The sequence below is a fragment of the Brachyhypopomus gauderio genome, chromosome 1, assembly GCF_052324685.1.
Source record: "Brachyhypopomus gauderio isolate BG-103 chromosome 1, BGAUD_0.2, whole genome shotgun sequence".
NCBI classification, from domain to species: Eukaryota; Metazoa; Chordata; class Actinopteri; order Gymnotiformes; family Hypopomidae; genus Brachyhypopomus; species Brachyhypopomus gauderio.
Window position 1 is genome coordinate 11,505,414 of NC_135211.1, and position 11,675 is coordinate 11,517,088.

General features: G+C 46.8%; 1 protein-coding gene across 2 annotated transcripts in view; it reads right to left on the reverse strand.

Annotated features, from left to right (window-relative positions):
* ncoa3 (nuclear receptor coactivator 3) overlaps positions 1 to 11,607 on the reverse strand; it is a 29,693-nt gene extending 18,086 nt beyond the window's left edge. For both annotated transcript variants that reach the window (XM_076996202.1, XM_076996188.1), the window contains exon 1: positions 11,479 to 11,607. The gene's annotated coding sequence lies outside the window, so the exon portion shown is untranslated. The remainder of the gene's footprint in view (positions 1 to 11,478) is intronic.
* Positions 11,608 to 11,675: the final 68 nt, after the last annotated feature.

Below are 11,675 nucleotides of genomic sequence, written 5' to 3' on the forward strand. Positions count from 1 at the left end.
GGGTCAGGTTAATGCCAACAACATATTACAAGCCGGGGAGAGAAAATAAGAGCCCTGCTGCTTAAAGATCTGCGGGGAGAGAGCGGAGACAGAGACGGAGCCCGCACTACCAACCAGAGCTCTCGGTTGTTAACGGCTCCTGCTTCACTATACAGAGAAGGTAAGGAACCCCCCCCCCCCCCCCACACACACCCACACATCCCCACCACTACTCTCCTTTACACAGGAGACACACATGCAGGTTGCTCCTCCCTCTGTCTGCTATCCAGGCCAAAAATGCAGACTGCAGAGAAAACCAAGGGGGAGGGTGGGCAGGGAGAGAGAGAGAGAGAGAGAGAGAGAGAGAGAGAGAGAGAGAGAGAGAGAGAGAGAGAGAGAGAGAGACAGCACTAGTGCCTCTGCATGAAGGATGGGACGAGAGGTGGTTGAGAGGGGGGGGGGGGGGGTTTGTGCACGGGAAAATGCACTGGAACGCATGAGTCTATTTTATGCAGATTCATTCATTAATCTATGACAGAGGCCTCTTTCATCAGCCTGACAGGAGAAAGGAGAGAGGGAGAGAAAAGGAGAGGAGACAGAGGGAGAGGGCAAGGCGAAGGGAAAAGGCAAAAAGAAAGGGAGAGAGGGGAGAGAGAAAGGACGGAGATTCGGGAGAAAGTACGGAGAGTGAGACTGGAGCAGAGCAACAGAGCAAGCTGGCTGCCTGGCCTCCACTTTACCCGGTGAGCTAATGTAGCATTACCTCTGTTACACACACACACACACACACACACACACACACACACACACACACACACACACACACACACACACACGTTAGAGAGCAAATGGAAAAGGCAGAGGGAGGGCCTCATTTTCCTCATAAAAAAGCCCATTTAAAGAGCCTTCCCTCACTCTGAAAAACACCCATGGCTTTTTGAACCTGAGAGAGAGGGGGGGGAGGGGAGGGGGAGAGAGAGACAGAGAGAGATACACATGAGTGTAGCGGGTATTAAAAACAGCATTTCTTCTGTCTCCCCCCCCTTTTCCTGCACAGAATCGGTGTCGACTGCTGTAGCGTTGAAAAGCTTTTATTCATTTTAGAGTGCAGTTGTGCCGATTCCTTCCACCTCCTCCCCTCCCTCATCCTGTGCTGGCCCCTCCCTCCCTCCCTGTAGAGGAGGCGCAGCGAGCGTGGACCTGGCTCCTCGCTGACGCTGGGTGTGCCTGCGCGCTCCACTGGGGTCAAAAGTTTACGGTGGTTTTAATTTCACCTTTCCTCAGCCAATGGCGGCACGCTGGCTGAACTATGACCTCCACAAAAGAATTCGACGGGCAGGAGGAAGGCGCGCTCAGTCTGTCCTTCTCTCCCTCGCTCGGTCTGTCTGCTATCTTTCATTTTAGTGCTTCTATGCTTTTCTCTTGCTCAAGGTCACATTTGTTTTGATACTTAAATGAGGAGCTCTAGGAGGGAAATGGAGATAATGCCAGAAAACCTGCCTTAAGAATCTTTTCTTAAACCCTTAGACAACAGACTTGTTTGCTATATGACAAATAAATACTGATTTATTTGACAGCTAACTTAAATAAATGATTTATTACCTAAAAAAAAAAAAGCTATGCTAATTTGACATAAATACCTTTAACGTCAACATCACCTCCTAGCATATTACTATACAACCTATAGCTACTCTTATGAACATGGGGGAGTTTACAGAAAGAATGAGCTCAATATATTTTTCATCTACTAATGATTTGTCAGTCGTGCACAGCCTGGGTGCCCAGCGATCATCTCGGTCACCATGGTGGACTCTCTCTCTCTCACACACACTGCAGCTGCTCCTCTGAGGTCCCTAAGTGCTTTTAACTCCTTTATCTTCCCTATTCACAAATCGAATTATGTAGTTTTCATAGGACAGGGAGCCGGGTGCCCTGCGCTGACCCCATGGGGGTGACCTCAGCTGACCTCAGCTCATGACCTCCTCTGTTTTCAAGTCTTCTCCCTACTGCCGCCCCCACCCCTGCCACTCTGCTGGCCTGAAGCAAGCTCGACGCTGGCTAACACTATTAAAAGCATGTTTAAATGACTTATGAACGGTGAGAGAACAGAAGGGTCGTGCGGGGGCAGGACCCCTCGAGAGCAGGACCCTTAGAGAGCAGGACCCTTAGAGAGCAGGACCCCTCGAGAGCAGGACCCCTCGAGAGCAGGACCCCTCGAGAGCAGGACCCCTCGAGAGCAGGACCCCTCGAGAGCAGGACCTTCAGCCGGGGCAGCGCTCAGAAACATCTCCGGTGCTGTGGCCAAAAAAAAAAAGACCTAATCCAGTTTGCAGCGGTGATCCCGTCCGAGCCGCTCTGAATGAGTTAAATGGGTTTCTCTGAACCCTTTTAAGTGTGCATTCTGTTCCCACTTGACAAATTAATTGAGCCATGAAGAACCTGTCAGATGGCACCAAGCTATTCAAAGTGCACCTTGGAATCCGGTAGGGAATTCTTAACTCTTTCGCTGTTGAGCTGTGCTGTGTGAGTAGGAGGTTAAATGGAGGTTAACACACGGTACTGATCACGTGCATGCAGGCACACACGCGGCCCTGATCACGTGCACACGTGTACCCATGCAGCTGTAATCTACTATGTAACCTGCTATCATTTTCTTCCCATCCCAGAACACTGACAGATAACTAAGGAAACTGAACCAAATGTGCTATTGAAGACAACCTCAATTTTAACACTGGCACAATGCAGAAGTAGTGGCAACCCAACCAATATAATTCTGTGAATAAAATTTCACCTGTATGGATTATTGAAGGAAAACAACAACAACAAAAACTATTTCAATTTCTGATCATGTGAATAATTGTTACATAAAATGGTAAGATTGCCACTGGTGATGATGTGACTTCAATCTACACCAACATTTACGTGTTGCCATGTCTTTCTGCCTTAACAAGTAGGCTACATTGCTAACATGCTCATTGAACTAGCTGAAAAAAATAGAAGGAAATTATTATAAATATAGAAATTAATTATTCCAAACTCTCTTCAATGCATGTGAATAACAAACAAAAGAACATTCTTTTAAATAATTCAATTTAATTACACAAATTAAAGTTTAATTTATCCTGTCTCCTTTTAAAACATAAACTCCCATGCCAGGAGAAAAGGAGGAAGCAAATGCAAAATCTCCAACGTAAGTATTTAATGAAACAAATGAATATGAAACCAGGGTACACTAATGAGAACAAATGAAAGCCAAAGTAATATTCAGTGAGCAGCTCGTGGCTAGCTAATGGCTAATTGAGGCTTCATACGATTTGCCAAATGGTATGAATGTTTCTTCTGACAGGTCCAACAAGTAAAACTGTTTTATTAGCACATGCCAGGCACATGAGTTTCTCTTATTTGTCGCATCCTTTGCAATATGTTTATTCTGCACATTTATATCATGATGATGAAAATGCATTTTATCGGTCAGCACTAACTTTGTACCTCAGTGAAACAAGTGGTTGTTCCTTCCCTAGAGTAACTGCAACAGAGACTTTTATTATGCTAAGACCCTCCTGAAGCTCATTACTGTAAAAGTGCAGTCAGACACATTCATACAATACATTTTAAAAAATACATATTGGAAACAATATTAAGTATGAGAGTGAAGTACATTTGATGTTAATTTATTAGCATAACCCTGTAAGGCTACTTCAACAAAATCTAAACCTTCCACATTTACAAACTCATGGGTCAGAATCGATTGAGAACCAATCCTGAAATCCTAGGTTACTAGAACATTCTAGAACCAACAGAACCTCTAAAGCTACAGTGAAAATAGTAAAACAGGCTAAAATGTTGGTGGTGAGTGGAGCTGAGCTGGGGGGGGCTCCTTTTTCAAGATAACCCCAGATCCGCTCCAGGGAGACTGGGACCGCGCACATTGCTAACCATGTCGTACTGGAGGGTGGAAATGAGCTGGAACACTGCTTAAATGACTGATTGAGTCAGGCACAGGTGAGGGGTCAGGGGGTCAGATAGCATTGTTGTTGTGAACACCACTTTTGTTCGAGTTTTAAATTGATCACCTTTTTAACCTGGAGTGAGTGATTGGGTGATGAGTGACATGAATTAACCTCTCAGAGAGTATCAGTGCCCTGATATATTGTTTAATTTCTGGTGTCCAAAGGAGTTTTTTTTTTTTTTTTTTACAAACTCCTTTTCCTCAATTCTGAAGTCCACAAACACTAAACACAGACATGCCCAGCGCAGTCAGTTCCTCTCTCATAAATCCTGACACACTGCCAAAATGCAAAAGAAACTGTATGGAAAACACGCAATTGGCTGCCAATAAGACCCACCCCCCTGCTGTTTTTTCCACCAATTAATGTGCTCAGTGTTACTACTGTGCTTGATTTACTGGTGATCTCAACAAAGTGCAACCAGGAAAGCAGGAAGCGAGGTCACTCAGAGTGGTGTCTGCGCAGAGCCGCACACACCTGGGGAAGATGTTCATGCCGAAGCTCGGTACCAGACGCCTTGAGCTGCACGGCCCTGGAAGGCTTCACTGCGGGACTGAGAACAGTGCTGCCCGTTAGTATGCGATTGGTCTCCTCATGTGCCTGTCAAAACAATCTCTGCTTTACCAACCAGCCAACTAGATTTCAAATGCACGAATCCTAGCTCAAATGTCCAGATCGAATGTCCAGCTCAAATGGCCAGTGCATTTTTCAAATAATCCCGATTAGACAAAAAAAAAAAGAAAAAAAAGGATGAAAACACAAAGCTACACAAGACAAATCTCACTGATCTCACTCCAGGAAGCCTCGTCTGGAGGTGGGCTAACGATTCAAACCCAGCTTACTATGCAGTTGTCACATTTAACTGGACAGCTGGACTTCAACGGGGAAGAGGCTGATCATGGCATAACCTCTTTCAATCATTGCAGGGAGCTGGACCCGGTCACCTTGACTAGTGACAAACATAAATGACGTGATGTTGATGGGATGGACGTCGATGGAAAAGGAAAGACTGGGAAATAGCGCAGTTTTCTGAGAGGCTGCAAGAGCAAACAAGAGCACTGATTGGACATACTGTGATTAGCATCATAAGAAAAAAACCGGATGGCCAATATATTTTCTATATGAGCAAGTCATTATTTCAAAACTAAAATATGTTGACATATGATCCTGGCGATCATATGAGCGATCCCATTAAATGCAATAAGACAGCGGTTCTGATATCTGTAGGTCCAGCGTGTACTGTGACGTCAGGTCCTTCACGGCCCAGCTGAGAAGCACTCGCACGCACACCAGCTTGGCTCACTTTGAATTATTTATGGAAATTTCTGGGCAGCTCCTCTTATCTGGCCTAACCTCTAATAACATAGCAACCCTGAGTGAGAGAGAGAGAGAGAGAGACAGACAGAGAGAGAGAGAGAGAGACAGACAGAGAGAGAGAGAGAGAGAGAGAGAGAGAGACTGTTCCTGTTCATTCAACAGCTTCTGGTCTGGATGCATGATGACTGAAAACTGTAAGCATGGTTCCACACATGAAGATTCATAAGGGGAGATCTTGGTGACATGGTAACGCTACCAGTGGTGTACCCAGCACTTCCTGAGATGATGTGACCACAACTTTCTGCACGTGCCACTTAACACACGACCAATGGTCTCACCAGACGAGTTTGAGAAAACTGGTTAGAGTGGGAGCCATTTGTTTTTAAAATCAAAATGATTCTATCACTACAGTGACTGCTGCTATTTTAATTATCCACTGCTAACAACATTGTCAATATTCATTTTTGTTATTATCATCAATAGAACTGTAGTAACATTAATATACAGTAAAAGCCAATGAATAATTTCATCTGGTTCCATTAATGTAGTATTCAAAGTTTGTAGTTATACTTGGTTGATGTTTGACAACATGGACCGTGGCTATTGCAGTGCAGGTCAGAAAACTTTGCATTTCGCCATTTTCCTCAAATCATTCAGCCCCCGGTCAGAGTCAGCGTGCAGAAAAGCCAAACGGCTTCCAGAAGAAGCGCTGTGGTGAAAAGTGAGGTAATTACTGGAAAGGATCACACGAGCAGCCGCGTAAACAAATCTAGATTAAGAAGACGAGCAAGAAAGAAAACAAGCAGGGAAAAGTGCTGACAAAGTCTAGACCAACAGGCTGAATCCTATTTATCCAATCAAACACACAATGCTTTGCCCTAAATCTGTACTTAGTGCGGTTGAGACGTGTCACGTTGGATATGACGGGCTCTAGAATTCTTACCCTACTCACACTTCTAAAACCAGATTCTAGAACCCTTCAGTCTCGGTCAGAGGAGCCGTGGCAGAGGTAACATGTCAGGAAGGGGGTGGGGAGACAGCGGGGGCGGGCCAATGCGTCAGGAAGGGGGTGGGGAGACAGGGGGGGGGGGGGGCAATGCATCAGGAAGGGGGTGGGGAGACGGGGGGGGGGGGCAAGGCGTCAGGAAGGGGGTGGGGAGAGAGCGGGGGGCGGGCCAAGGCGTCAGGAAGGGGGTGGGGAGAGAGCGGGGGGCGGGCCAAGGCGTCAGGAAGGGGGTGGGGAGAGAGCGGGGGGCGGGCCAAGGCGTCAGGAAGGGGGTGGGGAGAGAGCGGGGGGCGGGCCAAGGCGTCAGGAAGGGGGTGGGGAGACTGGCAGAATGAAAACAAGGTGACTGCAAAGTAGTCGAGAAGTTCACCCAGAGTTGACGCGCGCTCTCTCTCTCTCTCTTTCGTCCTTTCTTTCTCTCTCTTCATGCAGACTGATTGACAAAGAAAGCATCTGGTAACATTTAGCTGCCTACTCCACACTCCTCTCTCCTTTATACAAGGGGCCCTAAACACAATACAAACACACACTAACCCTTGCTGCTTTTATATATATATATATATTTTAAACACTATTTTTCACAGTATCAGAGCCCAACCAGATAACTGGCTTCATAGTTTCCTCATTCAGGTCAATTGCTTTTACAAGCATTCTTCAAGGGGGGGGGGAGAGAGAGAGAGAGAGAGAGAGAGAGAGAGAGAGAGAGAGAGAGAGAGAGAGAGAGAGAGAGAGAGATCTGTGCCTACATTGTAGTAAAGGTTGTAGTAAAATGGTAATAAACAACAGTGGCCATTCTGTGCTTTGTATTTAGAAGTAAACAAGTGTAACGTACCAACATGGAACATGACTGAACCCTGACAGTTGCTGGTTGTTCAGTCACTGCTTGTGTTTGTGGTTTTGCTTGAGCTAAACAACCATGGAGAGGAGCAGCACAGTGGTAAGGAAACACACAACAGCTGAACCTGTTTTTCTGAAGAGAAGAAACTGTCACATGAATCACCCACATTAAATTCAACGTCTAGAGCTGAAGATGCATTTGGACTATGCACGTTTGTGCTGTGAAGAGAAAATGTCCATGTCCAGACACCACCCATTAAAGGACAAGGACAATTAAACTCATGTTTGTAACCACGGGTTAGTTTCCCCTAGATACGTTTACTGGACATTTTCACTCTGCTGTTCCGTGTGCGTGCGTGCATGTGTGAGAGACGCACGCAGACGTCACCGTGCACGTGCAGTTCTTCGACACGGCCCGGGTGACCTTGAACTGGGCGTAGCACAAGTGTCGTCATGGCAACATGGTTTTACACAAGCAACCACAGCTGGATGCAACTTACACATTCCTCTTAAATTTAAGCTCCGCCATAGTGCACTAATGGGAGCCATAAACTTCAGCACAAACACTCTCACAAACACTCTCACTAACACACACACACACACACACACACACACACACACACACACACACACACACACACACACACCATGCTGAGCCTGAGTGACTCATGACTTTCCAACCAATCTGTGTCAGCCTTTTTTTTTTTACAATAATGAGAGATGAACTTTGTCACTGGTGCTGCTACTTTTTAAAACCCGTGATTCTGAGATGGGGGAGGTGGAGGTGGGGTAGGTGGAGGTGGGGTAGGTGGAGGTGGTTGGGCGGGTGTGGGAGTGGAGCGTTCTGCGAAGCGACTGCTCATGAACACCGAAACATAACACGGAGGCTTGCCGTAGCCGAACTGCTCGCGAAGACGAAGGAGCAAAACTCCCAAACAAAAAACCCCATCTGGAGCCCGAGTGTCTGCTGGAGATGCGTGACGGGTCCGTGGAAGAGGCCGCCCAGTGCCCGGCGTCCACCGGGGCCCGGAGATTTCCCCGGACAGACACCCTGCCGGAGCTCAGATGCACTCCTGCTTGCTGGGACTGCAGGTGTGAAGCCTTGATGTACAGTCAAGGTGGAAAGAGGGAAGAAACTCTTCAACCTGCCTGGACCGTGTTAAGGAGAAATGTGCTCACGGCACAAATAGCAAACACCACGTCACCAGGAGCAGTGCATTACTACCCCAAGTCAGACCAGTTCACTGATGCCCAGGTGCTTTGGCAACAGAAGTAGTCCACAGTAACTTCAATGCACACTGGAACATAATCACCAAACACTCAGTGCTGTAGGAACCACAACACCAGGCTGGACCAACACCTTTCACCTGCCTGAGGCAGAATTAGTAATACACACGTGCTATCAGATTTCAATTGGGGCAACAACCAAGCTGTTGTTTCAGCAGTCCGTCATCAGTAGCCCTCCGACGGCCACACGGCTCACTCAACGTTTAATGCTCACACACACCCACACCACCATACCTACACACACACACCCCAAACATCACTGAGAATTTCTCCTCCTCTTTAGAGACAACTGTCTCCTGTGCAGTTTTTCTCCCTTTCTCTTGCACTCTTCCATGTGCACTCTCCAAGTGCGCATGCACACACACACACACACACACACACACACACACACACACACACACACACACACACGTGCACACACCTCTGACTCCATGCTTAAAGAATGCCACCAATTCACGCTCTCTAGGAGCAATGGAGGAAAACGCATGCAGACATAAGACACTCGGCCAAGGAGAGGTGATGAGACACTTCTCACCCGCTGTCCTAGCTGTTAGCACTGACGCTCTCGATCGATACTCGACCTCCTGATTACCTGCCAACAGGAAAAGCTCTCAACGTGCAACATCAGCTCCGAGACAACTCCACGTCCGGCAACGGCTGCCCCGACGCGGCCACACCGCTGGCAGGACGGGCTGGGAGTTTGCCACCAACGTGGCGCATACATGCGTGCTGCGCTCACGTGTGCTACTCTCGTGGGCGTGTCAACGCAACACTGAAAAACTGGTCCGTCAGCCGTGGCCTCGCTGCACCGAAACCGGCTGCGACGCCCAGGAAAGGTCGTCTCCGTGCGCGGAGAGGTGGGCTCGCCGTCGGCGAGGTGAAGAGGGCGGCGGGGCGTCTGTGAGCGCCCCCTCCTCACGCCCCCCACCGAGCCACTGTCAAAGAGGCAGGCGCAAGATTGATTCATAGTTAATGCAGCCTGACACACCCGTGAGTGCAAGAGAGGGAGGGAGAGAAAAGGAGAGATAAAGGGAGAGAGGGAGGGAGAGAAAAGGAGAGATAAAGGGAGAGGGGGAGGGAGGAGGTGGCTCGGCTTGCGGTCAGAGTGAGGAAGAGTTCACAGGGTCTTTTCCCACACACAGAGAGAACACGCGCACATGGGAGGGAGGGGGAGAGAGGGAGAGAGAGAGAGAGAGAGAGAGAGAGAGAGAGAGTTGCATGGTGTTCTGTGCAAACGTTAACAGATAGTGGAGCTGGAGGGGCAGGACACTGACCCTTGTCTTCGCTTACAGTGCATCTATTACTCTGTAATACTCACTATTGGACAATCACAGCGATGCTACGCTAAGGAATACTAAGGAATACTAACAAATACTAAAAGGCATTCAGTGAGACTCCCGCTGACACAGACTGAGGGGGGACGGGTCAGAGAGTCTAACTTTCTTGTAGCTGCACAGACAGAAAGATAGTAATTATAACCCTGACACAGTAGAAGATAAAACTCTCCCACGGTTTAAGTTTAAATGACACATTAAGTAACAGATTTCCTTATAAGTGACATGATGCTATTATTCAACAACCTATTGGAATCATTTTCCCCCCACATAACCGTTAAAATGAAGATGAACAGTCAATTATATGTGACGTGTATATCTTACTAACAAGGCTTCCATCAGATCAAAATTGAGGTCATCCCTTTACACCTGTGTGTCACTGATAAAAACAGGTAATAACAGAGGGGGGGGGGGGGGGGGGGAGAGAAGGGGGAGGGGTGGAGAGGGGGGAGGGATTACCTGTGTGCTGCATAAAGTTGTCCTATCAGTCTACCAAATGTCTCTATTAATGGCAGTGGGTCTATTACTAATAGGGGGCTGTGGCCGATATTTGAACCCCACCCTTCTACTACTAGTGTGGATAATGCATCATAGATGTCAACACATGGGCCTACTGTACTTTTTTACCAAACCATAGTCTGCTTCCAAGCTCACCTTCATGGTGTGTTTATTTTTAAATGCAGTTGGAATCTGTAGCTACTGTATATGTACTTCAGGACTGCAATGTACATTTACGTTCTGCATTCAACTGAAAAGCAAAGTCAGTAAAAAAAAGAAATATACAATAGTCTACAGCCATAAAATACTAGGCAATTCAAAGAGTTTGCTTTAAATGTAACTGAATCACTTATTATACTACTTAATAAAATCTCATTTCATTACAATAAATGTTCGAATTAACCATTTGATTTACTTTAACCGATTGCTTTTAAAAGCACTCCAAACACTGGGACCAAATATGTGAAAAAGCTCGCCTGAGCAGTTTAAATAATGATGGTAAGACAACGAAGTAATCCGGCTCGTTGGGCAGCTGACCTGTTCGTTACGCAAGTAGCTGATTTTGACACTGGCGCTCCAAGCTTGCGCTATAGCGTTAATGGACGGAGTCGTTACAGTATCCAAATAACCAAATCACACAGCAATCTGCCATGCAGCACTTGAAAACACCTGAGTAGTGTTGAGATCCTGTTGTCCCTTAAACAAATCCACAAACTTGCCGGACGAGATTTTAAAAAGCAGCACAGATCGCGATGTTAGGCAATACTTGATATGTAAAGTCGATGTATACAACGTAGAATAAACATAAAGTCCTAGCTGAAAAGTATATTTGCAGAGTAAAAATGTTCATGTTGGTTAAAGCACGATCGGAAACACGCACCAAATGGTAATCAACTTTGCAAACCCTATTTTTGAGGTTTCACCTTTGAGAAAACTGGGGGGACAGAACTACGAGTATGAGAAAAACATGATCAAAATCAAACAGCCGGTGCAAGGAGAACACACACGACCCCAAAACGGGCAAGGAAAACATAGATCTGGTATCACTGCGTTTGGACAACTACCTACGATTTGCCTCTTACACAGCAACTGAATAACAAGATACCGAGCGTGGATGGATTGCTATATCAGAAAATAACCTGCACTGCGTAAAACTGTTCCGCTAAGATCGCCGCAGCTAAAAATGTTTCCATATACGATCGCAAGAACTTACCGGTTAAAAGATATCCACTAAAACACGCCAGTTCCTTTAAGCCAGCTCTAAGCCTCCGCCATCTTCGGCACTAGCTCTGTTTGTTTAAATGAGAAACACTCCCAAAGCGCAAAGAACTCTACTCGAAACCACGGCGCGGGGCATTCTGGGTAGTGTAGTTGATCATTTCACTAGGGTTGGCCCATTGTCGGTGGAGC